The sequence below is a fragment of the Podarcis vaucheri genome (genome assembly GCF_965113315.1).
Source record: "Podarcis vaucheri genome assembly, chromosome: 10".
NCBI lineage: Eukaryota > Metazoa > Chordata > Lepidosauria > Squamata > Lacertidae > Podarcis > Podarcis vaucheri.
Window position 1 is genome coordinate 74,297,235 of NC_138748.1, and position 25,920 is coordinate 74,323,154.

The window sequence follows — 25,920 nt, forward strand, 5'->3', positions numbered from 1 at the left end:
GTTGTGGGGGCGGGGTGAGAGGAGGATGTACCGGGAAGGGAGGAATTGGGGGGGGGGAGGAGATGAAGGTTCCCCCCTCCCTTCTTCGTTCAGGTGATGAGAGCGGGAGAGGGGCTGATCCCGGCAATCCATTTGCAAAGTGCGGTCCCCCCCTACAATCTTTATATTGAAAATCCTTCCCTCCCCCACCCCACGCCATGATCTTAGATCCATTCCATGTTTTAGGTATTGGTGCACATTGAGCAGCGGGTTGGGCGCTGTGACTCCTGTGTTACGGAGAAAATGGGGCTTGGGCTTTTGCACACCCCCTCCCGACACTCAGGTAAAATTCCTCCCTTCTGTCTCCGTCAGAGGTAACACAATGAGGCCAGGAAGAAAGCAAGGCAGCTGTTGATCTGTTTGCGCGCAGAGCCCCCCCCCCCCATGCGAGGAATGAAGCAGCCCAGAAGTAAAGCGCGTTGCAATTTCTACACCCTCAGAAAGTAGCCTCTGCCGGGTGGTGAATGTTTCCCTCTGTGAGGGAGCCTTCCCAGACCTGCTGAAAGAGGCGGTCATTAAAACGCTTCTTAAAAAATCATCTTTAGACCCGGCTAACATGACCAACTATCGCCCAGTCTCAAATCCACCATTCTTGGGCAAGGTGACTGAGCAGGTGGTTGCTGAACAACTCCAAGCACTCCTGGAGGATGTGGACCATTTGGATCCCTTCCAATCGGGATTCAGGCCTCACCATGGGACTGAAACTGCCTTGGTCACACTGGTTGATGATCTCCGTCGGGCTAGGGACAAAGGTGAGAGCTGTTTCCTAGTTCTGCTGAATCTCTCAGCGGCCTTTGACACCATCAACCATAACATCCTTCTGGACCATCTAGAGGGGCTGGGAGCTGGGGGCACTGTCATACAGTGGTTCCGCTCCTTCCTCCTGGGCCGTGTCCAGAATGTGGGGGGGGGGATGAGTGTTCAGACCCCTGGGCTCTCACTTGTGGGGTGCCTCAGGGTTCCGTCCTCTCTCCCATGCTTTTTAATATCTATATGAAGCTGCTGGGAGAGATCATCAGGGGGTTTGGGCTGGGTGTTCATCAGTATGCAGATGATACCCAGTTCTACCTCTCTCTTAAATCAGAACCAGTGGAGGCGGTGAAGGTCCTGTGTGAGTGTCTGGAGGCGGTTGGAGGATGGATGGCTGCTAACAGATTGAGGTTGAATCCTGACAAGACAGAAGTACTGTTTTTGGGGGACAGAGGGTGGGCAGGTGTGGAGGACTCCCTGGTCCTGCATGGGGTAACTGTGCCCCTGAAGGACCAGGTGCGCAGCCTGGGAGTCATTCTGGACTCACAGCTGTCCATGAAAGTGCAGGTTAATTCTGTGTCCAGGGTGGCTGTCTACCAGCTCCATCTGGTACACAGGCTGAGACCCTCCCTGACCGCGGACTGTCTGGCCAGAGTGGTGCATGCTCTAGTTATCTCCCGCTTGGACTACTGCAATGCGCTCTACGTGGGGCTACCTTTGAAGGTGACCCGGAAAACTGCAATTAATCAAGAATGTCGCAGCTAGACTGGTGACTGGGAGTGGCTGCCGCATAACACCGGTCTGGAGAGATCTGCATTGCCTCCCAGTACGTTTCTGAGCACAGTTCATAGTGTTGGTGCTTATCTTTAAAGCCCTAAACAGCCTCTGTCCTGTATCCCTGAAGGAGCTGTTGAGGTTGGAACTTAACAGGTTAAGTTTTTCCCATGATGCCACACCATTCTGACGTCAATTTTGGAAGCTTGGGAGGAGCTTGGGAAGAGTATGCCAGTCCCACTCTGTACTTTGTGGGGAAAGGATGCAGTTTTGTCATGGCTGCAAATAGTCCTGGAAATTCCTGAGAAATGTTGGAATAAAAGCTGTAAATAGACAAACCTGGACTGTGTGTGTTTGTCTGGAAGCCAAAGCTACGTGACAGTCTTACACCGCTGTGATATCTCTGCTACGGCGTGACTGAGAGCTCGGAGCAGAGCGTGCGGCAGGAGAAGTGTGCCGGGCAGTAAAGAGCTAATTGAGGATCGTAAATCAATTAGCGGGGGTCGCGCCAGATCAATCAACTTCCACAGGTTATGGGTAGCCTAAATAACCTATCGTAAAACTGTCACGGAAGAGCTGCCGGGAGCTGAGAAATCTGCGGTGTCTAGCAGAGGAGCACGGAAGCAAGCAAGCAAGCAAGCTGAAAGATGCTGTTGCTGAATGCTGTGGAGCTGTGAGCTGAGAGCAGCAAGGAAACGTTTCTCCACGCCAGATGAGCTGGTGCTTTTGTAAGTACAGCTTGGGGCCCACTTGGGAGAACGGGAAAACATGGCAGATGGCCAGGAGGTGATTCAAGCTCCGTTTGAACAGCTTGAGGAACTCACCGCCCAAGCGTGGAATACCTGGGCAAGATGGGTGAGAGCGTGGTTCATAGCCACGGAGGTTTGGGACATTTCCCAGAGGGAACCAGTGCAACTGGTGGACAGAGATGCAGGAAAGCTGAAGTCTGTTTCTCTGGAGGAGAAAATGCAGAGGGAGAAAGCTATGAGAGCTGAGGTCTGCATGTTGAGAGCAGGTGTTCATGCTAATTTGCAACATCATCTGGAAAGCATTGAATCTGCGTGTGAGGCCTGGAGTGTGCTGAAACGTCTGTGTGAAGGCTCAGCAGGAGGCCAAGAGCAGATGGAAGCTGATAGCCTAGAGATGGCTGGAGCCCCTGTTCCTGATGATTTAGCCTCAAGGAGTGCTAGTGAGCAAGTCGGGGGGGCGGAAAGTTCCAAAGGCAAGTTTGAAAAGTTTTCCACTGAATCTGCTGGAATGGAGCGGCAGTTCAGGGGGGGCGGATCTGGCAAGGAGTGCTTCTCCGGAAGAAGGAGAAGGAGGCCAGCTGGGAGGAGCCCCAGGCAGTGTTTTTCCACTGGATTTCGTCGGTGCTACGTGTGTGGATCTCACGGTCATTTCAAAAGAGACTGCCCACAGAAAGTGAGAGCAGCTGCACAGGAAGGCTTCAAGGACACCTTCCATGGGAATCAGTCGGGTTTCCATGGGAACCAGTCTGGAAGGGGAGGTCAGCGTGGGAACGCAAGAGAAGGACGAGGAAAACAACGTCAGGAGACTTATCAAATCACGGCTAGTCTGGCGTTGGCTGAAGACAGCCGTGGGGCAAGCCAAGAGCTAAGTTTTGTTATTGACTCAGCAGCTAATCGCAATTTGATTCCAGAGACACTTGCTGTCGAGAGGTGGAACTGCACGGCAATTCCTGCCGGGAAAACTGTACTGTTTGCAAATGGACAGAAAAGAAATATGACTAATGCTGTAAATTTGCATTTTTGTATTTTACAGGAAACGTTGGAGTGTTGTACTGTTCCCGGGATGCACCACTGTCTTTTATCTGTGCCTTATTTACTGAAAAAGGGATTTACGGTTTGTTTTCAGGGTGATGTTTGCACAATCTCCAAAGGAGGGAGGATGCTTGCCAAGGTTAAAAAGGGGCAAAATGATCTCTTCATTCTTAAAACGTCTTTGGAGGGTGGTGGGAAGGTTGAGAAAGCACAAGCACTGCGTGCTACAATTCCCAATCATGATTCATGCGTACATGCTTGGCATACACGTACAGCTCATAGTTCTCTTGAAGAACTACAGGTGCTGCCAGAAGTTTCCAATGGTTGTAAGATCTCAGAATGTGGACATGCTGTAAATTGTGAAACTTGCAAACTGGCAAAGGTAAAAGGATGCAGTTATCCAAAGGTTGAAAGGATAACCACTAGGCCTTTTGAAATGATTCACATAGATTTGTGGGGTCCTGTAGAGGAACCAAGTCTGGGAGGGTCAAGGTTTCTGCTCTCGATGCAGGAGGATTTTACTCAGAATTCCTGGATACATGGCCTCAAATCCAAGGATGATGCAGCACAGCTGATCAAAGGGTGGATTGAGGGGGTGGAACAAAGGTTTTCCACCAAAGTGCAAGCTGTCACAAGTGACAGAGGAGCTGAGTTTACAGGTTCTGCTTTGCAGAAGTACTTTCGCAAGAAAGGGATACGTCACACAGTGACTTCACCCAATCAGGGGGGGGTGGCAGAGCGGAAGTGTCAGGCTCTGGTTAAAACTGCACAGGTGTTGCTGGAAGATTCTGGGTTACCTCCAAGGTTTTGGCTGGAGGCAATCAAGTATGTAAGCTTCACCTGGAATCGCACCTACAATTCCATGGTAGGGGACACACCATTTGGGCTGTTGCATGGCAGGAGACCCCAGATTCATTTTTTGCGTATGTTCGGGTCACGTGCGTCTGTGCCGGTACCTGCTGCTTTGCAGGGGCCAGATGGATCCAAGTTCCGAAAAATGATCTTCTGTGGGTATGAGCCAACAGCGAGTGCATGGAGGTTTGCATTTCCATCAGGTGATCAGAGTAAGTTACTGATCAGTAAACACGCTGAGTTCTATGAGCAGGATAAAAAGACACAAGCTGCTGTCAAGCGTGATGTTCTTTCAGAGTGTCTCTCAGAACAGGAAGATTCTGAGGGGGAGGAAGGAGAGGCTGAATCTGATGATGACGATCAGGTAACTGACCAAAGTCAGGAACAGGAGGAGGTATCGATAGTTTCTCCACAAGTTGTAAAAAGGGAGGCCAAAAGTGAGCCTAGTTCCCCTGTGAGTGTAATGGAGAGGATTCGAAAACGTTTTAAGTCAGAGGGGGAATCCCGTGATGCTGAGGACACATTTCCTGGTGGCAGTGAGGCAGAGGTAACATCTGAGTTTATGCCCAGAAGGTCTAGTCGCACAACAAAGGGCATTCCACCTGAAAGGTACCAGGCAACATGTGCGTGGGCGAAATTCGCACAGTGTGATTCTGGAAGTGTTGAAAGGGTTCAACAGGTGCCTGGAAAAGACGCTGGGAAGGAGCACAAGGCAAAGGGTAAGGCGTTGAACTCAAAAGGGTCTTGTCAGAAGGTGCAGCAAGGGGGGGTGTTGAGGTTGGAACTTAACAGGTTAAGTTTTTCCCATGATGCCACACCATTCTGACGTCAATTTTGGAAGCTTGGGAGGAGCTTGGGAAGAGTATGCCAGTCCCACTCTGTACTTTGTGGGGAAAGGATGCAGTTTTGTCATGGCTGCAAATAGTCCTGGAAATTCCTGAGAAATGTTGGAATAAAAGCTGTAAATAGACAAACCTGGACTGTGTGTGTTTGTCTGGAAGCCAAAGCTACGTGACAGTCTTACACCGCTGTGATATCTCTGCTACGGCGTGACTGAGAGCTCGGAGCAGAGCGTGCGGCAGGAGAAGTGTGCCGGGCAGTAAAGAGCTAATTGAGGATCGTAAATCAATTAGCGGGGGTCGCGCCAGATCAATCAACTTCCACAGGTTATGGGTAGCCTAAATAACCTATCGTAAAACTGTCACGGAAGAGCTGCCGGGAGCTGAGAAATCTGCGGTGTCTAGCAGAGGAGCACGGAAGCAAGCAAGCAAGCAAGCTGAAAGATGCTGTTGCTGAATGCTGTGGAGCTGTGAGCTGAGAGCAGCAAGGAAACGTTTCTCCACGCCAGATGAGCTGGTGCTTTTGTAAGTACAGCTTGGGGCCCACTTGGGAGAACGGGAAAACATGGCAGATGGCCAGGAGGTGATTCAAGCTCCGTTTGAACAGCTTGAGGAACTCACCGCCCAAGCGTGGAATACCTGGGCAAGATGGGTGAGAGCGTGGTTCATAGCCACGGAGGTTTGGGACATTTCCCAGAGGGAACCAGTGCAACTGGTGGACAGAGATGCAGGAAAGCTGAAGTCTGTTTCTCTGGAGGAGAAAATGCAGAGGGAGAAAGCTATGAGAGCTGAGGTCTGCATGTTGAGAGCAGGTGTTCATGCTAATTTGCAACATCATCTGGAAAGCATTGAATCTGCGTGTGAGGCCTGGAGTGTGCTGAAACGTCTGTGTGAAGGCTCAGCAGGAGGCCAAGAGCAGATGGAAGCTGATAGCCTAGAGATGGCTGGAGCCCCTGTTCCTGATGATTTAGCCTCAAGGAGTGCTAGTGAGCAAGTCGGGGGGGCGGAAAGTTCCAAAGGCAAGTTTGAAAAGTTTTCCACTGAATCTGCTGGAATGGAGCGGCAGTTCAGGGGGGGCGGATCTGGCAAGGAGTGCTTCTCCGGAAGAAGGAGAAGGAGGCCAGCTGGGAGGAGCCCCAGGCAGTGTTTTTCCACTGGATTTCGTCGGTGCTACGTGTGTGGATCTCACGGTCATTTCAAAAGAGACTGCCCACAGAAAGTGAGAGCAGCTGCACAGGAAGGCTTCAAGGACACCTTCCATGGGAATCAGTCGGGTTTCCATGGGAACCAGTCTGGAAGGGGAGGTCAGCGTGGGAACGCAAGAGAAGGACGAGGAAAACAACGTCAGGAGACTTATCAAATCACGGCTAGTCTGGCGTTGGCTGAAGACAGCCGTGGGGCAAGCCAAGAGCTAAGTTTTGTTATTGACTCAGCAGCTAATCGCAATTTGATTCCAGAGACACTTGCTGTCGAGAGGTGGAACTGCACGGCAATTCCTGCCGGGAAAACTGTACTGTTTGCAAATGGACAGAAAAGAAATATGACTAATGCTGTAAATTTGCATTTTTGTATTTTACAGGAAACGTTGGAGTGTTGTACTGTTCCCGGGATGCACCACTGTCTTTTATCTGTGCCTTATTTACTGAAAAAGGGATTTACGGTTTGTTTTCAGGGTGATGTTTGCACAATCTCCAAAGGAGGGAGGATGCTTGCCAAGGTTAAAAAGGGGCAAAATGATCTCTTCATTCTTAAAACGTCTTTGGAGGGTGGTGGGAAGGTTGAGAAAGCACAAGCACTGCGTGCTACAATTCCCAATCATGATTCATGCGTACATGCTTGGCATACACGTACAGCTCATAGTTCTCTTGAAGAACTACAGGTGCTGCCAGAAGTTTCCAATGGTTGTAAGATCTCAGAATGTGGACATGCTGTAAATTGTGAAACTTGCAAACTGGCAAAGGTAAAAGGATGCAGTTATCCAAAGGTTGAAAGGATAACCACTAGGCCTTTTGAAATGATTCACATAGATTTGTGGGGTCCTGTAGAGGAACCAAGTCTGGGAGGGTCAAGGTTTCTGCTCTCGATGCAGGAGGATTTTACTCAGAATTCCTGGATACATGGCCTCAAATCCAAGGATGATGCAGCACAGCTGATCAAAGGGTGGATTGAGGGGGTGGAACAAAGGTTTTCCACCAAAGTGCAAGCTGTCACAAGTGACAGAGGAGCTGAGTTTACAGGTTCTGCTTTGCAGAAGTACTTTCGCAAGAAAGGGATACGTCACACAGTGACTTCACCCAATCAGGGGGGGGTGGCAGAGCGGAAGTGTCAGGCTCTGGTTAAAACTGCACAGGTGTTGCTGGAAGATTCTGGGTTACCTCCAAGGTTTTGGCTGGAGGCAATCAAGTATGTAAGCTTCACCTGGAATCGCACCTACAATTCCATGGTAGGGGACACACCATTTGGGCTGTTGCATGGCAGGAGACCCCAGATTCATTTTTTGCGTATGTTCGGGTCACGTGCGTCTGTGCCGGTACCTGCTGCTTTGCAGGGGCCAGATGGATCCAAGTTCCGAAAAATGATCTTCTGTGGGTATGAGCCAACAGCGAGTGCATGGAGGTTTGCATTTCCATCAGGTGATCAGAGTAAGTTACTGATCAGTAAACACGCTGAGTTCTATGAGCAGGATAAAAAGACACAAGCTGCTGTCAAGCGTGATGTTCTTTCAGAGTGTCTCTCAGAACAGGAAGATTCTGAGGGGGAGGAAGGAGAGGCTGAATCTGATGATGACGATCAGGTAACTGACCAAAGTCAGGAACAGGAGGAGGTATCGATAGTTTCTCCACAAGTTGTAAAAAGGGAGGCCAAAAGTGAGCCTAGTTCCCCTGTGAGTGTAATGGAGAGGATTCGAAAACGTTTTAAGTCAGAGGGGGAATCCCGTGATGCTGAGGACACATTTCCTGGTGGCAGTGAGGCAGAGGTAACATCTGAGTTTATGCCCAGAAGGTCTAGTCGCACAACAAAGGGCATTCCACCTGAAAGGTACCAGGCAACATGTGCGTGGGCGAAATTCGCACAGTGTGATTCTGGAAGTGTTGAAAGGGTTCAACAGGTGCCTGGAAAAGACGCTGGGAAGGAGCACAAGGCAAAGGGTAAGGCGTTGAACTCAAAAGGGTCTTGTCAGAAGGTGCAGCAAGGGGGGGTGTTGAGGTTGGAACTTAACAGGTTAAGTTTTTCCCATGATGCCACACCATTCTGACGTCAATTTTGGAAGCTTGGGAGGAGCTTGGGAAGAGTATGCCAGTCCCACTCTGTACTTTGTGGGGAAAGGATGCAGTTTTGTCATGGCTGCAAATAGTCCTGGAAATTCCTGAGAAATGTTGGAATAAAAGCTGTAAATAGACAAACCTGGACTGTGTGTGTTTGTCTGGAAGCCAAAGCTACGTGACAGTCTTACACCGCTGTGATATCTCTGCTACGGCGTGACTGAGAGCTCGGAGCAGAGCGTGCGGCAGGAGAAGTGTGCCGGGCAGTAAAGAGCTAATTGAGGATCGTAAATCAATTAGCGGGGGTCGCGCCAGATCAATCAACTTCCACAGGAGCGTCTCCACCCCCATCATCCAAGCCGGACACTGAGGTCCAGGCAGTTCCCTCATTGTGAGAAGTAAGCTTACAGTGAACCAGACAGAGGGGCTTCTCGGTGATGGCGCCCACCCTGTGGAATGCCCTCCCTTCAGATGTGAAGGAAATAAGCAGCTATCCTATCTTTAAAAGACATCTGAAGGCAACCCTGTTTAGGGAGGTTTTTAATATTTAATGCTGCACTGTTTTTAAGACTCAATTGGGAGCCGCCCAGAGTGGCTGGGGAGACTCAGCCAGATGGGCGGGGTATAAATATTATTATTATTATTATTATTATTATGACTGCATGGCATTTAAGAATGAGACTGTTAGTTTATCTTTATTTTCTGCATATACCATTTGCTACATTTCTTAAATGTGACAATTTTGTGCTATAGAAGGAGGGGAGTGACATATAAGAGGACACAGGGAGTTAAATTCTGAGGCGAGAGGAACCCGGAAGCTGCTTTAAGACCCAGAAGTGGTGAAAAGCAAGATATAGTCTGTGTTCTAGGATTATGATAATATTTTATTCTCTTGCTGATTATGCTGTTTTCAATGTGCATTTTATATTTCCCCTCCTTTAGTAATGTTTTCTTCTGAATGAAGCTGAACTGTGACCCCCCCCCCCAAAAAAAAGAAAAAAATCTCAGGAAGGTATTTGTTACAGAAATTACAAGGCAGGGCGGGGCACATCCTTAAAGTTGTTAAATGTTACAAATATTATGCCTGAATGTATCCTTTTGGCTTGACAGCTCAGGGAAGATACCTAGCTTTAAAAAATCATATAAAATCAACTCCTTTGCCAGTTTCCTCCATTCCAATGCTATTTTGCCCTTGGAAAAAGGACTCTTTTTTCCTGCCACCTGTCGGACCTGGGTTCGACCGAGCTCCTCCGATGATGATTAATGACCTGAGCCTTTGATGAGGCTCCAAGCACACTCCCGATTCAGCAGAGTATCCAGCACGCAGGGAAGGACGAGAAGTTTATTTGCTACATTGCTAAAGAGTTTTATTTCTAACTACGCAGACAGAAAAGAAATATACACGCTCTCTCTGTGAAAGCAGAGAGCAACTGAAAAACATAGGAACAGGAAACAGTAACATCACATCCGTCTCCTGTCTTCCGTGAGACTTCCAACAGTCTGGAATGTCTCTGGAATGCAAAACAGAGTCCTGTGACTCCAAGAGCACGGCACAATGGCAACACACAGAAACCAGCACCACCTCCCCAAGGGTGAAGATGTGTAGACACACCTCCTACCCGAGGAAATGCCCAGAGGTGACAATTGCTGGGCTCACTGTTAGCCAAGGGAAGGCAAATCTCATCACCAGCCAAATCTCACCAGGCTGCAGACATTAAAGGAAGCTCTGTTGTCCTTTTGGGTGGTGGGTACTTGAGACATGTTTGCCTAATATTGTACTTGGGTTACAGATGGGAAGCCGTGTTGGTCTGCCATAGTCAAAATAAAAAAATTCCTTCCTGTAGCACCTTAAAGACCAACTAAGTTAGTTCTTGGTATAAGCTTTCGTGTGCATGCACACTTCTTCAGATACACTGAAACAGAAGTTGCCAGATCCTTCTATATATAGAGAAGGTGGGGAGGGGTATTACTCAGAAGGGTGGTGGGAATCGGAGATTGGCAGATAGCTATCTCTTCCTGGTCTTTAAGGTGCTACAGGAAGGAATTTTTTTATTGTACTTGGGTGTTGCCCTGACATATCTGCCTATGCTAATCTTGTGTAATCCTCCCCTTTGTGACGTTTTAGTGATGTAGCAATAATGCATTGATCATGCTGTGCGAACTGTATTCTGGGATTTGGTGGGAAAGTTTTAAAAGTCAGTGTGGCCCCAGGGTCAGAGTTCCCTCACTGCTGTTTAAACCTGTTGCACAACAGTAAAGGATCTCAGTCTACTGACTGCTCTTTGCTCCAAATTGCTTGGCTGGAATTTCCTTCGTTTACTGACCGCATGGACCCACAGGGGACTAGTACCTGGCGAGCTGGGCTGTTGAGTAGTCTCTCATCCCATAATTTTCTTTAAAAAGTTGAAAGGTCCTTTCCCATTCCCAATACTGACGGCCTGTAATAAAATCGTCGGATTCTTATCTCCTCCTGGCTCCTGAGTTTATTGGCCAGACCTAGGAGTTTTTATAGCCTTTGGGGGTATACAGTGGAACCTTGGTTTACAACCATACAGTGGTACCTCGGGTTAAGTACTTAATTTGTTCCAGAGGTCCGTTCTTAACCTGAAACTGTTCTTAACCTGAAGCACCACTTTAGCTAATGGGGCCACCTGCAGCCGCCACGCCACTGGAGCACCATTTCTGTTCTCATGCTGAAGCAAAGTACATAACTCAAGGTACTATTTCTGGGTTAGCAGAGTCTGTAACCTGAAGTGTATGTAAATAAAGCACTTTTGCAATCTTTTCATTTAAACTGCTTCTCCTTTGAGTTTGTTGATTGTTTGTATGGTTTCAACTCCTAAAGTTCTTCCTGTCTGTGAATCTGTTGATTTAGATCTTGTACTAGGACTGAACCTCTATCTACTTTCCTGATATTTATAAGGTTTGTGTTTTGTGTGAGTTTGTTGACATAAATCAAGGGTTCCACTCTGACTGAAGCTCCTACCACACACCATACATTTAAAGAGTTTCTCCCCTGTGTGTCTGCTGATGTTTTCTAAGGATTCCATTCTGACTGAAGCTCTTTCCACACTCAATGCAATTAAAAGGTTTCTCCCCTGTGTGAGTCCGCTGGTGTAATTTAAGGTCTCCATTCTGACTGAAGCTCTTTCCGCACTCCAAGCATTTAAATGGTTTCTCCCCTGTGTGAGTCCGTTGATGTCTTCTAAGGCTTCCACTGATACTAAAACTCTTCTCACACTCCATACATTTATATGGTTTCCCCCTGTGTGAGTCCGTTGATGTGTTCTAAGGCTTACATTATCACTAAAGCTCTTTCTGCACTCTATACATTTATATGGTTTCTCCCCGTATGAGTCCGTTGATGTGTTCTAAGGTGTTCATTATCAGTAAAGCTCTTTCCGCACTCCAGGCATTTAAATGGTTTCTCTCCTGTGTGAGTCCGTTGATGTCTTCTAAGTTGTTCATTATCAGAAAAGCTCTTTCCGCACTCCAGACCTTTATATGGTTTCTCCCCGGTGTGAATCCGCTGATGTAATTTAAGGTCTCCATTCTGACTGAAGCTCTTTCCGCACTCCAGGCATTTAAATGGTTTCTCTCCTGTGTGAGTCAGTTGATGTCTTGTAAGGTTTCCACTAATACTAAAACTCTTCTCACACTCCATACATTTATATGGTTTCTCCCCTGTGTGAATCCGCTGGTGTAATTTAAGGTCTCCATTCTGACTGAAGCTCTTTCCGCACTCCAAGCATTTAAATGGTTTCTCCCCTGTGTGAGTCCGTTGATGTGTTCTAAGGGTTCCATTATCAGAAAAGCTCTTTCCGCACTCCAGGCATTTAAATGGTTTCTCTCCTGTGTGAGTCAGTTGATGTCTTGTAAGGTTTCCACTAATACTAAAACTCTTCTCACACTCCATACATTTATATGGTTTCTCCCCTGTGTGAATCCGCTGGTGTAATTTAAGGTCTCCATTCTGACTGAAGCTCTTTCCGCACTCCAAGCATTTAAATGGTTACTCTCCTGTGTGAGTCCATTGATGTCTTCTAAGGGTTCCATTATCAGAAAAGCTCTTTCCGCACTCCAGGCATTTAAATGGTTTCTCTCCTGTGTGAATCCTCTGGTGCAATTTAAGTTCTCCATTCTGACTGAAGCTCTTTCCACAATCCAAACATTTAAATGGTTTCTCCCCTGTGTGAGTCCGTTGATGTCTTCTAAGGCTCCCACTAATACTAAAACTCTTCTCACACTCCATACATTTATATAGTTTCTCCCCTGTGTGAGTCTGTTGATGTATATTGAGGTGTCCACTCTGACTGAAGCTCTTTCTTCACGCCATGCATTTAAATGGTTTCTCCCCTGTGTGAGTCTGTTGATGTGTTCTAAGGGTTCCATTATCAGTAAAGCCCTTTCCACACTCCATACAATAATATGGTTTCTCCCCTGTGTGAGTCCGTTGATGTGTTCTAAGTTTATCACTCCGATAGAAGCTCTTTCTGCACTCCATGCATTTAAATGGTTTCTCCCCTGTGTGAGTCCGTTGATGTGTTCTAAGTTTATCACTCCGATAGAAGCTCTTTCCGCACTGCATGCATTTAAATGGTTTCTCCCCCGTGTGAATCCGTTGATGTCTCCTAAGTTTATCACTCCGATAGAAGTTCTTTCCACAATCCAGACATTTAAAAGTTTTCTCCCCCGTGTGAATCCGTTGATGTAAACTTAAGTGCCCATGTTGACTGAAGTTCTTCCCACACTCCCTGCATTGGAGTCCTTTCCTGCCCATGTGAGTCCGCTGATTAGTTCTAAGTTTTCCACTATCAGTGAAACGTTTCCCACACTCCATACCTTTAAACGGTTTCTCCCCTGCTGGAGGTCGTTGATATGCACTATGTGTGCTCATTCAATGATGCATATTCCGCATTTCACACATTTTAATTTCTATCCCTAATGGGGAGGAATTGTGCCCCATCCCCTGGAGTTCTGACTGTCTTCTCCATCTCCTTCTTCAGAGTGGGAGGAAAGGGAATCCTATTTTGGTTTCAAGGAAGAGAACAAAGGGAAAGAGAACACATCAAGCTCCATTTGCACCTTCTCCTATTTCAACATCTCCTACATTCCCTCACCTCCTACCCATGTTCCCAAGTGAAGTTGCAATGTCAAATGATAGTAATTTATGAGCAACTTTCAAAATCTTCAATCAATGTTAATAAAGCAGCTTTATTTTTTAAAGAAAGATGTGCTGTCTGATCTTGTGCCTGTCTTCTGATGCAGGACTATCCTAAAACGACACCAAAAAGCAGGATATTCAAGGCAAATAGATAAACTGTACTTAGTGGAATGTGTAGTATCTTGAAAATGTAGTATTGATTCATTAATGGCTTGAAGGGGACATGAATTTATTCCTGTTCTGTCTTAAAGATCATAATCATACGATGTCATGGGGTGTTAGGGGAGCGGTAGTACCTTTGGTGGGGGAAATGTCATGCACCTTATGGGGTAATTTCTCCACCATTGGTCCCCACCCTGCACTCAGCTCTCACCTCTGGCTTCCAGAAGCTTTCAGGATGCAATACGGGCCACAATCCCAGGAACAGCTTCAACCGACCAGCTAAACCAGGTGAGGATATCTGATGGGTCTCAAATTCTTGGTGGGTTGGGGAATTCTGCTGCAGGTGAAGAAAGGCCCTGGTGGATGGAGAGGATGAGAACAACAGTGAATCCCACAGCCAAGAAGGCAGATTCTGCCCATTCTGCAGATGGGGCTCGTCAACCAGGGAAGAAAGCCCATCGAGAAGGAAAACTTTGGTCGTAATACTTTGGTGCACTCCTTCGCTTCCTCGTGAGTTATCTTCAGGAGAAGAAAAGGCTATGGAGGAGAAATTACACAAATCCAGAGTGGACTCTCTAAGACAGTTGGATGGTATCCTGCACATCTTCTTCATTCAACTCCTACAGCCAAGCTGGTGCCTAACGTACTGCTCTGCTTTCCTTGGGACCATATAAGCCAGGCTGAGAAGGGCGTCTTGTTGTCTAGGCAGCCCAGGACCCCCAAACACACTGTTCAGGCTGGCAGTACTACTAACACATCAGTTTCGGGGGGAGCGATGAACTCAGACCTGTGTATCAAAATCTCTCCAATGTGGAATATGTAAAACAGAAGTGCTGTTTATATCATACATCAATTAAAAATTATTCAGAATATTTGTCTTTTGAAGAAAAGATCACCAAGTATCCGATGGCCCCTTCAATGTTAATGAAAGTCTTGTGCCTGGAGCTTTTGGGGGTGCAGGACCAGTGTTAATGAAGAAATCTGAGGGCTCCCTTGGACAAAAAACAAGGAGAGCAGCCAGGGATACCAGAGCAAAACAGCAGCCTGTAGGCTTGGTCGTTACTGAAAACTGTCGCGACAGGACTCCCACCTGTCACCAGGTGAAACAAGATGGAAGCCCACAACAAAAGAAGACCCCAACTTTTATTAGTTACTAATTCCTCAAACTACACCCCTCAAACTACACCCCTAAAACTACATCACTTATACATCACAAAAAGGAGGGGTTGAGGGAGGAGTTGTGGTGGTAACCTGAGTGTCCTGCCACCTGGCCAGTTCCCCCCTTTCCCCCTCCCCAGGAGTACTTTCCATGTGACAAAGGGGAGTTTGCAGTTTCCTGCCCCCAGAGGGAAGAGCTGATCATTGTCCTTTGCTCCAGTCCGTGCTGAATCCACTCCTATATGCAAGTTCTTTGTTACCTTGATGGTCTTCTGTCTGGGACCATCAGGGTTGGCATAGCAACTGGGCAGGGCTCCTGTGGATATGCTGGTATGCTCAAGGGATTATGGCCACCCTGTATTAAACCTATCCCCTTTGATAGTCCTTTCTTCATGGAGCAAAATAAAAGTGGACCGGTGTACTGTATTTTTCGCTCGATAACACGCACCTGACCATAACACGCACATAGTTTTTAGAGGAGGAAAACAAGAAACAAAATATCTGAATGAAACAGTGGATGTATCATTTTTGTGCTTCATGCTGTGGCCACAGATATGTGATTTGACAGAGAGTTTGGGTTAGCCCAATGCAAAAATCCTGTTAATCCATGTGGATCTGTGCTTTGTAACCAAGTTTTTGCACCATTGCAGCCCCAGACAACAGTGGGTGCGAGATTTTTTTGGTGCGGCTGTAGCCATGGATATGCTATGTGATCTGATGGTGAATTTGGGGTGACCCAACGCAAAGATCCTGAGGATCCATGCTTTGTAACCACGTTTTTGTACCATTGCAGCCCCAGGCAACAGTGGGTGCGTGATTTTTTTTGGTGCAGGCTGTAGCCATGGATATGCTATGTGATCTGATGGTGAATTTGGGGTGACCCAATGCAAAGATCCTGAGGATCCATGTGGATCCGTGCTTTGTAACCACTTTTTTGCACCATTGCAGCCCTGTTTTTGCATCAGTTCATTGCTATGTGATCTGATGGTGAATTTGGGGTGACCCAATGCAAAGATCCTGAGGATCCGTGCTTTGTAACCATGTTTTAAGTGGGGAGGGAAGGAAAAACATAGAAGGGGCAAGGAGCACCGAGAGGGGTGTGCAGAGAAACAGCTGGCTAAGAATGCAGGAGAGGGGTTTTACCGGAGGGAGGAAAGGAAGGCAAAAGTTCCCCCACCCACCCACCCACCCAAGCCAGCCAGCTCGCTCTTTCTCTCCCCCCCCCCACCTGCATGTTGCCTGCTAGTCCCTAGACGCAGCAGCAGCACCAGAGCACAGCACGGAGAGGAATTAGAAGGAAGGATGCTCTGCTTTCCCCTCTGCTTGCCTGGAGGGGAGGAGTTTTTACTGCCCCGCTGCTTCCAATTTTTTAAAAGGCAAATTGCAGGAGAAGATGCAGCAGTCCGTCACTCTCTCACTCCCTCCAAGCACCCACACTAGTGAACAAACACAGGCAACCACACACTCACAAAGCACACACACTAGCAAACACACAGTCGCGCTGCAGAGTGGCCAAACCTCCTAGCAAGCACTTCCCTGGCTTCTGCTGACCGCAATGAAGACGACCCTCGAAGAACATGTGTGATGCACTCGGGCCAGTCGGCTCCAGGGACCACACATTCGCTCAATAACACGCATGGACATTTCCACTTACTTTTTAGGAGAAAAAATCTGCGTGTTATAGAGGGGGAAATACGGTAAATCTGATGTACAGTTGATTTACTATGAATTTATAAGAAAAACATCGTGTATGTTGTGTGTGTCGTGTAAGTACAAACTGAATGACTGGGGAGGGGGTTACCTGCAACAGCAGGAAAGCTTCTTCCACCATTATCCTTCCAATTGGGATTCAGGCCTCATCATGGGACTAAAACAGCACTGGTTGCACTGGATGATGATCTCCGATGTGCTAGAGTCCGAGGGGAAAACTGTTTCCTGGTTCTGCTGGATCTCTAAGCGGCTTTGGAGACCATCGACCATGGTATCCTTCTGGACCCTCTAGGGGAGCTGGGGGCCCTGCTCTGCAGTGGTTCCCCTCCTTCCTCCTGGGCCTTGTTCAGAAAGTGGTCTTGGGAGAGGAGTGTTCTGACCCCTAGGTGCTCCCTTGTGGGAGCAACAGAGTTGCTGTAAACGATAATCCCACCCACAAACTCTCATTTACACACAGCCTGTCGATTGGAGGGGGGGTCACACACCTCACCTGTGCTAATGCTGGCAGTCTTTGGCCTGTATAGGCACACCCTGGGTGTTGAGCCTCCAGCCACGGGGGCTGTCTATCATGAAAATGGGTCCTTGGACTGGGAAGATTCACGCAGCCGCTGTCATTGAATTTTGATGGATTGTATCTCAGCTTGTCTGTCAGTCTGACACTGCCTACAAAAAGTTAGAGGAACAAAAATGCCTTTGAGATGCAAACAAACATGACCGCCATGTGGCCTGACTTATTCCTCCCCCCCCCAAGAAGGGAAATGTCCGGCATGCGGCCTACAGCTAGAGGGTGGTGGATGGCTATGCCCCCCGGCCACTGCAAAACAAAAAGGTTCCCCCCCCCGGCCCATCTGGGCGCCCGCCCAGAAAGAAAAGCCACAAAATTGCAGCCTAGCCTGGCGGAGTGAATTCATACATTTGGTATTGTGCAGCAGAGGTCCTTTGAATAGATAGGAAGAAACTGTGATGAAGTGTTTTGTGGGGACAAATCACAAAAGTGATGGTGCTGATTTTGGTGGTGGGCTGCATGTGCATGATATCTGCTGGAGGGGCAAACACCCCCAACCTATACAGATTCCTGCAACAGTCTGGACAGGGCAGGGGCTTATGGGGTGGGAAGAGGATAGAGGTTGCAGGAAGGAAGGGGTGGGGGGACACGACCCCCCACTTTCCAGGGATCCCTCTGGCTGCCTTGAAGGGGTGGCCGATTCCTGGGTGGGAGAGAGAAGCCAAGGCGGCCCCTCCAGAGAATCCCCGCGGGCGCCACGATGGAGATGTGTCCCCAAAGACTGGTCTTCCTAGCTACCCCCCCCCAATTCTGCCCTTCCCTGCCCCAGGGATGCTCCCCCTCCCCACTTCCTTGGTTCCCTCCCTCTGTCCCAGAGTCTCCACTGAACCCAGATGCCCCCCTTGGCGCGGCTTACCCCAAGCCCTGCGCCCCCATCTCTACCTCTGGAGGGCCCCCACCCAAAACGAGCAGGGGAGGACAGGGGGGTCTCTATCCAGGCGTCCCTCACTCCTGTTAACCCTTTCATGGCCCACCAATTTCCGCGCAGAACCCACAGCGCCCCAGGGATGCCTGCGCGGGGAAATGGGGCGAGGGGGCTTCGTGGGATCCCCTGGGTGGGCTTCCTAAGGGTCCAAGGAAAACCTCCTTCGCTGTACTCGTGCAGGGATCCAGATCCATGAAAGGCGCTTTGGGGAGCTGGCGGGGTCTCTGGATCCTTCTCTCCCCTTCCCCCCGCGACCCCTTTACCTCTTGTCCTCGCTCCCGCTTCTCCTTTCCTTTCCTGCAACATCCACGTGGGTGGGGGGGATTTACCTGCCGCCCCTCCTCCCCTTTCCGAAAGCGCGCCCCCCTAGAGCTACGGCGCAGAGCAGCAATCCGGCGCAGAAGCTCCACTTGCGGGAGAAGCAGGCAGGTTGGGAGGGGGGCTCACCCCCCCACTTTCCCGAAGCAGGAGCCGGATGGCGAGGATTCACACAGCCGCTGTCATTGAATTTTGATGGATTGTATCTCAGCTTGTCTGTCAGTCTGACACTGCCTACAAAAAGTGAGATGCAACTTCTATATCAATCCTGAGAGCCATTCCATGGACTCGGCACCCCTGTTCCTGACAACAGGTGTACATCTTCTGCATCCTCAATGAACCATGCAGAGAAGAGACACTTAAAGATGGAAGCCTGAGAGAGAGGGAAAGGTTTCTGGCTGCTTCCTGGGTGGGATTGCGGAAACAAAGAGCCGCTTCTGAGAAGGCCTCCCCCCTCCTCTCTTCCTCTCAGGATTTCCTCTCCTCTCCAGGGGGAACAATGGTTGGACCGGGCAGAATTGCTGTATCTGCCATTAATTTGATTTTGATTTTATATTAGAATGAGTTGCTTTTAGAATGCATTTTAATTAATTGATCATGAGCCCGGCTTCGCCCGGGGAATGGTGTTATATAAATTTATTATTATTATTATTATTATTATTATTATTATTATTATTATTATCTGGGCAGGGCAGGGGCTTATGGGGTGGGAAGCGGGTGAAGCTTGCAGGAAGGAAGGTGCGTCTTGCTAATGGAGAAATCTGAGGGCCCCCCTGGAGAAAAAACAAGGACACCAGCAGGGAATACCAGAGCAAAACAGCAGCCAGTAGGCTTGGTATTTATTGAAGACGGTCGCGACAGGACTCCCGCCTGCCACCAGGTGAAACAAGATGGAAGCCCCGTACAAAAGAGAACCCAAAATTTTATTAGCTGCTAATCCCAATGTTACAGTCCCCAAAATACATTATGAAAGGGGAGGTCTGGTGGTTGTAATCTGAGCATCCTGGACCCTGCCCCATGGTTCCCCTTGCCCTCCACCAAACATCTATCAGGTGAAAGAAAAGAGATATTTACATTTCCCTTCTAGGAGCAGAAGTGCGTCAGTAGCCAGGGTGGAACAAGGGGGGAGGAAGTGCAAACAAACATGACCGCCATGTGGCCTGACTTATTCCCCCCCCCCAAGAAGGGAAATGGCCGGCATGCGGCCTACAGCTAGAGGGTGGTGGATGGCTATGCCCCCCCCCCGCCACCGCAAAACAAAAAGGTTCCCCCCCCCGGCCTATCTGGGTGCCCGCCCAGAAAGAAAAGCCACAAAATTGCAGCCTAGCCTGGTGGAGGGGCCATGCCCCTTCCAATCAGGCCAGAACTTACCTTAATCCGGCCTCCAGGACACGCTCCTGAGGATCCTGATCCTGCAAGGAAGAAAACCAAAAGGGGCTTGGACAAAGGGGTCGGCCTCTTCTCTTTGGCCTTTGCCCCACCCCCAGCCGGCCATCCATTGTCCTCCCTGACCTGTTTCCCAGCCAAGCTAATCACACCCTTTTGTCTTCATCTGGGTTGTTTCTTTCTGGAATGGCTACCTGTCTGGCACTCAGGTATCAGGCTGCCAGGGATTATCCCTCAGGCAGAGGGGCTGCTGAGGAGCTGAGCTCACATGTCTATATGAATTTCTGAAGTTCTCCCAGTGAGTCAGTACATAAAGACATTTATCAGTGAATTCATACATTTGGTATTGTGCAGCAGAGGTCCTTTGAATAGATAGGAAGAAACTGTGATGGAAGTGCTTTGTGGGGACAAGTCCCAAAAGTGATGGTGCTGATTTTGGTGGTGGGCTGCATGTGCATGATATCTGCTGGAGGGGCAACCACCCCCAACCTATACATAGATTCCTGCAACAGTCTGGACAGGGCAGGGGCTGATGGGGTGGGAAGATGATAGAGGTTGCAGGAAGGAAGGGGTGGGGGGGATGGGACCCCCACTTTCTAGAGATCCCTCTGGCTGCCTTGAAGGGGTGGCCGATTCCTGGGTGGGAGGGAGAAGCCAAGGCGGCCCCTCCAGAGAATCCCCGCGGGCCCCATCACGGAGACGTCTCCCCAAAGACTGGTCTACCTATCTCTCCCCCCGCCCATTGCTGCCCTTCCCTGCCCCAGGGATGCTCCCCCTCCCCACTTCATTGACTCCATCCATCTCTCGCAGAGTCTCCCCTGCACCCAGAGGCCCCCCTTGGCGCGGATCACCCCTCGCCCTGCGCCCCCCCATCTCTCCATCCGGAGGACCCCACCCCCAAGACGAGCAGAGGAAGCACAGAGGGGTCTATCCAGGCGTCCCTCACACCCCTTAACCCTTTAATGCCCACCTCTCTCCACATGGAACCCACAGAGTCCTGTAGCAAACTGCATTTTTCAGTTATTGGTGGACCTTCCTGCTAAATGAAAAGCATAGGCCACTATTGAGAAAATATTTCTTCCAAGGTGCTAGAATACCACAAGTAACTGAGCAACAAAATATTAATTTTACGTGATATCCTATGTCTAACTATGTGCAGTGTTACACTGTTATATTTCTATGCAAATATCCTTAAGAAGCATGACATCCAAGTCCCTTTCAGGTTCACATGGACACACGCATCTGGGACGGAGAATAGCAGGTTAATATTTACCACCTTAAATTGTGCGGAGAAAAGGATTGCAAAGTAGCCACCTTTGCAATCTTATTTCCGAACGGGGGAACTGTAGCAGGACCCCCCCCCCAATCATTCAGTTTGTACAAACTTCACACACACTCACACTCATACACTACATACGCTGCGCTTCTGTTATAAATTCATAGAAAATCAACCATACATCGGATTTGCACTGTTCCACTTTTATTTTACTCCATGAAGGAAGGACTACAAAATGGGGAAGGTTTGATACAGGCCAGCCATAATCCCTTGAGCATCCCAGCACATCCACAGGAGCCCTGCCCAGTTGCTATGCCGACCCTGATGGTCCTATACAGAAGACCATCAAGATCACAAAGAACTTGCATATGGGAGTGGATTCAGCATGGACTGGAACAAAGGACAATGATCAGATCTTCCCTCTGGGGGCAGGAAACTGCAGATTCCCCTCTGTCACCTGGAAAGTAATCATGGGGAGGGGGAAAGGGGGAACCAGCCAGGTGACAGGACACTCAGGTTACCTGATCTACAGGGTGGCAATTTCAAAAGTTTTTATAAGGCCTTGCACACCATTTTTCAGAGTCCTTCCTCTCTCCTGCAAGTGAGGGGAGCACCCTGTTGCAACAGATCAATAAAGGCCAAGCCTACAGGCTGCTGTTTTGCTCCAAGTTATCCTGGTTGGTGTCTTTGTTTTTGTCCAAGGGAGCCCTCGGATTTTTCCGTTAACAGTCCCAGGGATGCCTGTGCGGGGAAATGGGGCGAGGGGGCTTCGTTGGGATCCCCTGGGTGGGCTTCCTAAGGGTCCAAGGAAAACCCCCTTCGCAGCATGCGTGCAGGGATCCAGATCCACAACAGGCGCTTTGGGGAGCTTGAGGGGGTCTCTGGATCCTTCTGTCACCTCCCCCTGAGACCCCTTTACCTCTTTGTCCTCGCTCGTGATTCTCCTTTCCTTTCCTGCAACATTAATGTTTTTTTTTTGGGGGGGGGGTCCCTTGCCGCCCCTTCTCCCCTTTCCGAGAGCATGCGCCCCTAGAACTACGGCACAGAGCAGCAATCCGGCGCAGAAGCTCCACTTGTGGGATAAGCAGGCAGTTTGGGAAGGGGCTCTTCCCCCCTTCCCATTCCCGGAACAGATGTCGGATGGCGAGGAGGAGGAGGTGCAATGTATGGGGGCGGGGTGAGAGAAGGATGTGCCGGGAGGGAAGGAATTGAGTGGGGGAAGGAGAGGAAGGTTTCCCCCCTCCCTTCTTCCTTCTGGGGATCAGGAGAGCGGGAGAGGGGCGGATCCCGGCAACCCACTTGCAAAGTGGGGTCTCCCACCCCAAAATGTTTACATTGCAAAATCCACCCCATGCCACGAGATTAGATCTGCCCGTGTTTTAGGTACTGGTGCACATTGAGCAGCAGCTTGGACTCTGTGACTCCTGTGTTAAGGGGGAAAATGGGGCTTTGGCTTTTGCACACACGCCCCCCCCCCCACACCCAGGTAAAATTCATGCAGGGAGTGAAGCAGCCCAGAACTAAAGTGCGTTGGAATTTGTACATCCTCAGATAGGTTTTTTCACCTCCTCCTTCCTTGCAGAGAAACATTTGGTCAGCTGGGGAGTCAAAAGGATTTCAGGACTGTCTTCCTGTGCTTCTTCGGACATGTGGTTTATATATTTATGTACGTGTTTGCTTGGTACATTTATGAACATTTATTATATATCTAAGACCTTAAAATTCTTGTAACAGAAACCACCCCCACCCCCACCCCCAGGCAACAATGGGCTCCCATCTCTGGGTATGTCTATGTATTTTATTGTCTCTATCTCTTTTTGTGTGCTTTGCATTGAGAATTGTGTTTCCAGCTCAGCCAAGGGAGCTGGGGCTGGAAGGCCAGCTGTGTGTGTGAGTCTGTGTCTCTGTGTGTGAGAGAGTGAGTGTGGGGACCCCACCCCCATGCAACAACAGACTCCCAGCTCTGTGTATGTCCTTGTATTTTATTGTCTCTATCTTGGCCAAGGGGGCTGAGGCTGTGAGGAAACAGGAGATTTCTCACTTTGTGTTTTCCTTGAAGGCTCCTGCAACATGTTGGAAGGGCAGGGAGTCCCCCTTGTGTAACAACTTAAGCAGGAGCTCATAATGGGGGCGGGGTTCCCCACACTCACAGGAGGAATGGGCTCCTTTACAAGGCATGGCGAACAATTTTGGCAAATTCGAATGCAAATACGGTGGAGCGATGAACCCCAAACGACTGGGAACTCCCTGCGAACAGGGACCTGGACCTAACTGTTAGGGGAAACATCTAGGTGTGCGGCTGCTCAGTCCCCCAGCTGGTCGGGCAGAGCCTGCGGGTCCCTGCGGAATAAAGGAAGGAGTCCAGCCAACCGGAGCAAATAGCTGTAGACCAAAGTTTATTGAGCAATAGGTTCAAAGAGCAAACTTGAACCCCGAGGATGGGGTGACAAAGACTTTTAAAACTTTCCCACCATATCCCAGAATACAGTTCGTACAGCATCATTGCTACATCACTGACATGTCACAAAAGGGGAGGGGTTAACCTTGGCAAACATGTCCAGACAAGTCCTTGGTACAAGATTAGCATAAGCAGACATGGCAGGGCAAGACTCAGGTATAAGACTAGCATAGACAAATATGTCTAGGATATAGAGAACCAGTGTGGTGTAGTGGTTAAGAGCGGTAGTCTCGTAATCTGGGGAACCGGGTTCGCTTCCCCACTCCTCCACATGCAGCTGCTGGGTGATCTTGGGCCAGTCACACTTCTTTGAAGTCTCTCAGCCCCACTCACCCCACAGAGTGTTTGTTGTGGGGGAGGAAGGGAAAGGAGAATGTTAGCCGCTTGGAGACTCCTGAAGGGAGTGAAAGGCGGGATATCAAGTCCAAACTCTTCTTCTTTTTCTTCTTCTTAAGTACCACCACCCAAAAGTACAATAGAAGTTCCTTTGCATGTCTGGAGCCTGAGGCGAGTCAGGTGATGAGATTTGGCTTCCTTTGGCTAACAATGAGCCCAGCAATTGTCACCTCTGGGAACGTCCTGGAGTCCTTTTGCAAGGGGAAAATAGCTTTGGAATGGAGGAAACTGGGAAAGGAGATGATTTGATATTATTTTTAAAGCTAGGTAACTTCCCTGAGCTGTCAAGTTGAAAGGATACATTCAGGCATAATATTTGTAATATTAAACTTTAAAGATATAACTGTTAGGATACTGCCAGGGAGAAAAAGCCCATCATGGCCCCCACGTCGCCTCCGGACGATCCATGGATCTCCCGTAGATACAGTATCAGCAATTAGCGACACGAGCTCCAGAAAATAGCTTGCCACATTCCAGAGCTGATGCACGCTCTATCAGCAGAAATCCGCACAGCGAAAGATGCATGCAGGAGAGCATTATTTAGAAGTTTATTCAGCGTTGGTCAGAACAAAGGAAAAAACATGACTGCCTGCTTGCGTGTTCAGGCATAGAGAGAGAACAGCTCTATCAAAACAGAAACATCCTGTGAACAGGAAATACGCAGACTCTGTGACTCACAAAGCCTGCTCCCTTTTAAGGTGGAACGGAAATATCCTAACATCCTCCCCCTTTCCGTGTAACCTTTAGTACCTGTGGTTCAACCCAATTGCAACCTCTGTACGTAAACCTTACGTTGTTCTCTGTTGTCAAGCCTCTGCTTAAAGACCTCCAAAGTAGGAGACTCCACCACACTCCTTGGCAGCAAATTCCACTGTCAAACAGCTCTTACTGTCAGGAAGTTCTTCCTAATGTTTAGGTGGAATCTTCTTTCTTGTAGTTTGGATCCATTGCTCCGTGTCCGCTTCTCTGGAGCAGCAGAAAACAACCTTTCTCCCTCCTCTATGTGACATCCTTTTATATATTTGAACATGGCTATCATATCACCCCTTAACCTCCTCTTCTCCAGGCTAAACATGCCCAGCTCCCTTAGCCGTTCCTCATAAGGCATCGTTTCCAGGCCTTTGACCATTTTGGTTGCCCTCCTCTGGACACGTTCCAGTTTGTCAGTGTCCTTCTTGAACTGTGGTGCCCAGAACTGGACACAGTACTCCAGGTGTGGTCTGACCAGAGCAGAATACAGTGGCACTACGCGGAAAGAGGCCTACATCACACTTATACCGAAGACAGAGACGGAAAAGACTCAACTTAAAAACTACCGCCCTATTTCGTTATTAAATGTGGATTACAATTTTTTTGCTGACATTTTAGCAAAAAGGCTGAAAATAGTTTTGATGGAGGAGATTCACAGAGACCAAGCAGGCTTTCTCCCAAGAAGACATTTATCAGATAATGTAAGGAATATAGTTGATATTTTGGAAAAGCTGGAAGTGAACATAAACACTAAAGCAGTTTTGATATTTCTGGATGCTGAGAAAGCCTTTGACAATATTTCTTGGAGTTTTATGATGAAGAATCTCCGGGGGATGGGGGTAGGCCAAGGGTTAGAAAACGGTATAGGTGCGATATACTCTGAACAAGAAGCAAAACTTATTGTAAATAATGTGGTTACGAAAGAATTTAAGATAGAAAAAGGGACACCTCAGGGATGCCCAATCTCTCCACTACTTTTTATATCAGTCCTGGAGGTTTTGCTGAACATGATTAGAAGGGACCAGTTGGTTAAAGGAGTGCAGGTCGGAGCCAAACAGTACAAACTGACAGCATTTGTAGATGATTTGGTACTTACTTTACAAGAGCCTGAATCTAGTACAAAAAGGGTTTTGGAACTAATTCAAGAGTTTGGTCAAGTAGCAGGATTTAAATTGAATAAGTCTAAAATGAAGGTATTGGAGAAAAATTTAACATCATTTGAAAAAGAAAGGTTTCAGAATGAGACAGGGTTAACTGTGGTTAAGAAAGTGAAATATTTGGGGATAAATATGACAGCAAAAATTTGAACTTATTTAAAGACAACTATGAGAAATCTTGGACAGAAGTGAAAAAA

The 25,920-nt window shown here is 48.5% G+C and overlaps 2 protein-coding genes across 2 annotated transcripts in view; both read right to left on the reverse strand.

Moving 5' to 3' along the window:
• LOC309541252 (uncharacterized protein) overlaps nt 1-22,281 on the reverse strand; it is a 246,014-nt gene extending 223,733 nt beyond the window's left edge. Inside the window, exons 1-2 of the mRNA XM_082238889.1 lie at nt 21,882-22,281; nt 16,983-17,155 (exon numbers count right to left, since the gene is read on the reverse strand). The gene's annotated coding sequence lies outside the window, so the exon portion shown is untranslated. The remainder of the gene's footprint in view (nt 1-16,982; nt 17,156-21,881) is intronic.
• The window catches only part of LOC309541263 (uncharacterized protein), a 225,739-nt gene that overhangs the window by 32,639 nt on the left and 167,180 nt on the right, over nt 1-25,920 (reverse strand). Inside the window, exon 7 of the mRNA XM_082238911.1 lies at nt 19,672-19,712. The gene's annotated coding sequence lies outside the window, so the exon portion shown is untranslated. The remainder of the gene's footprint in view (nt 1-19,671; nt 19,713-25,920) is intronic.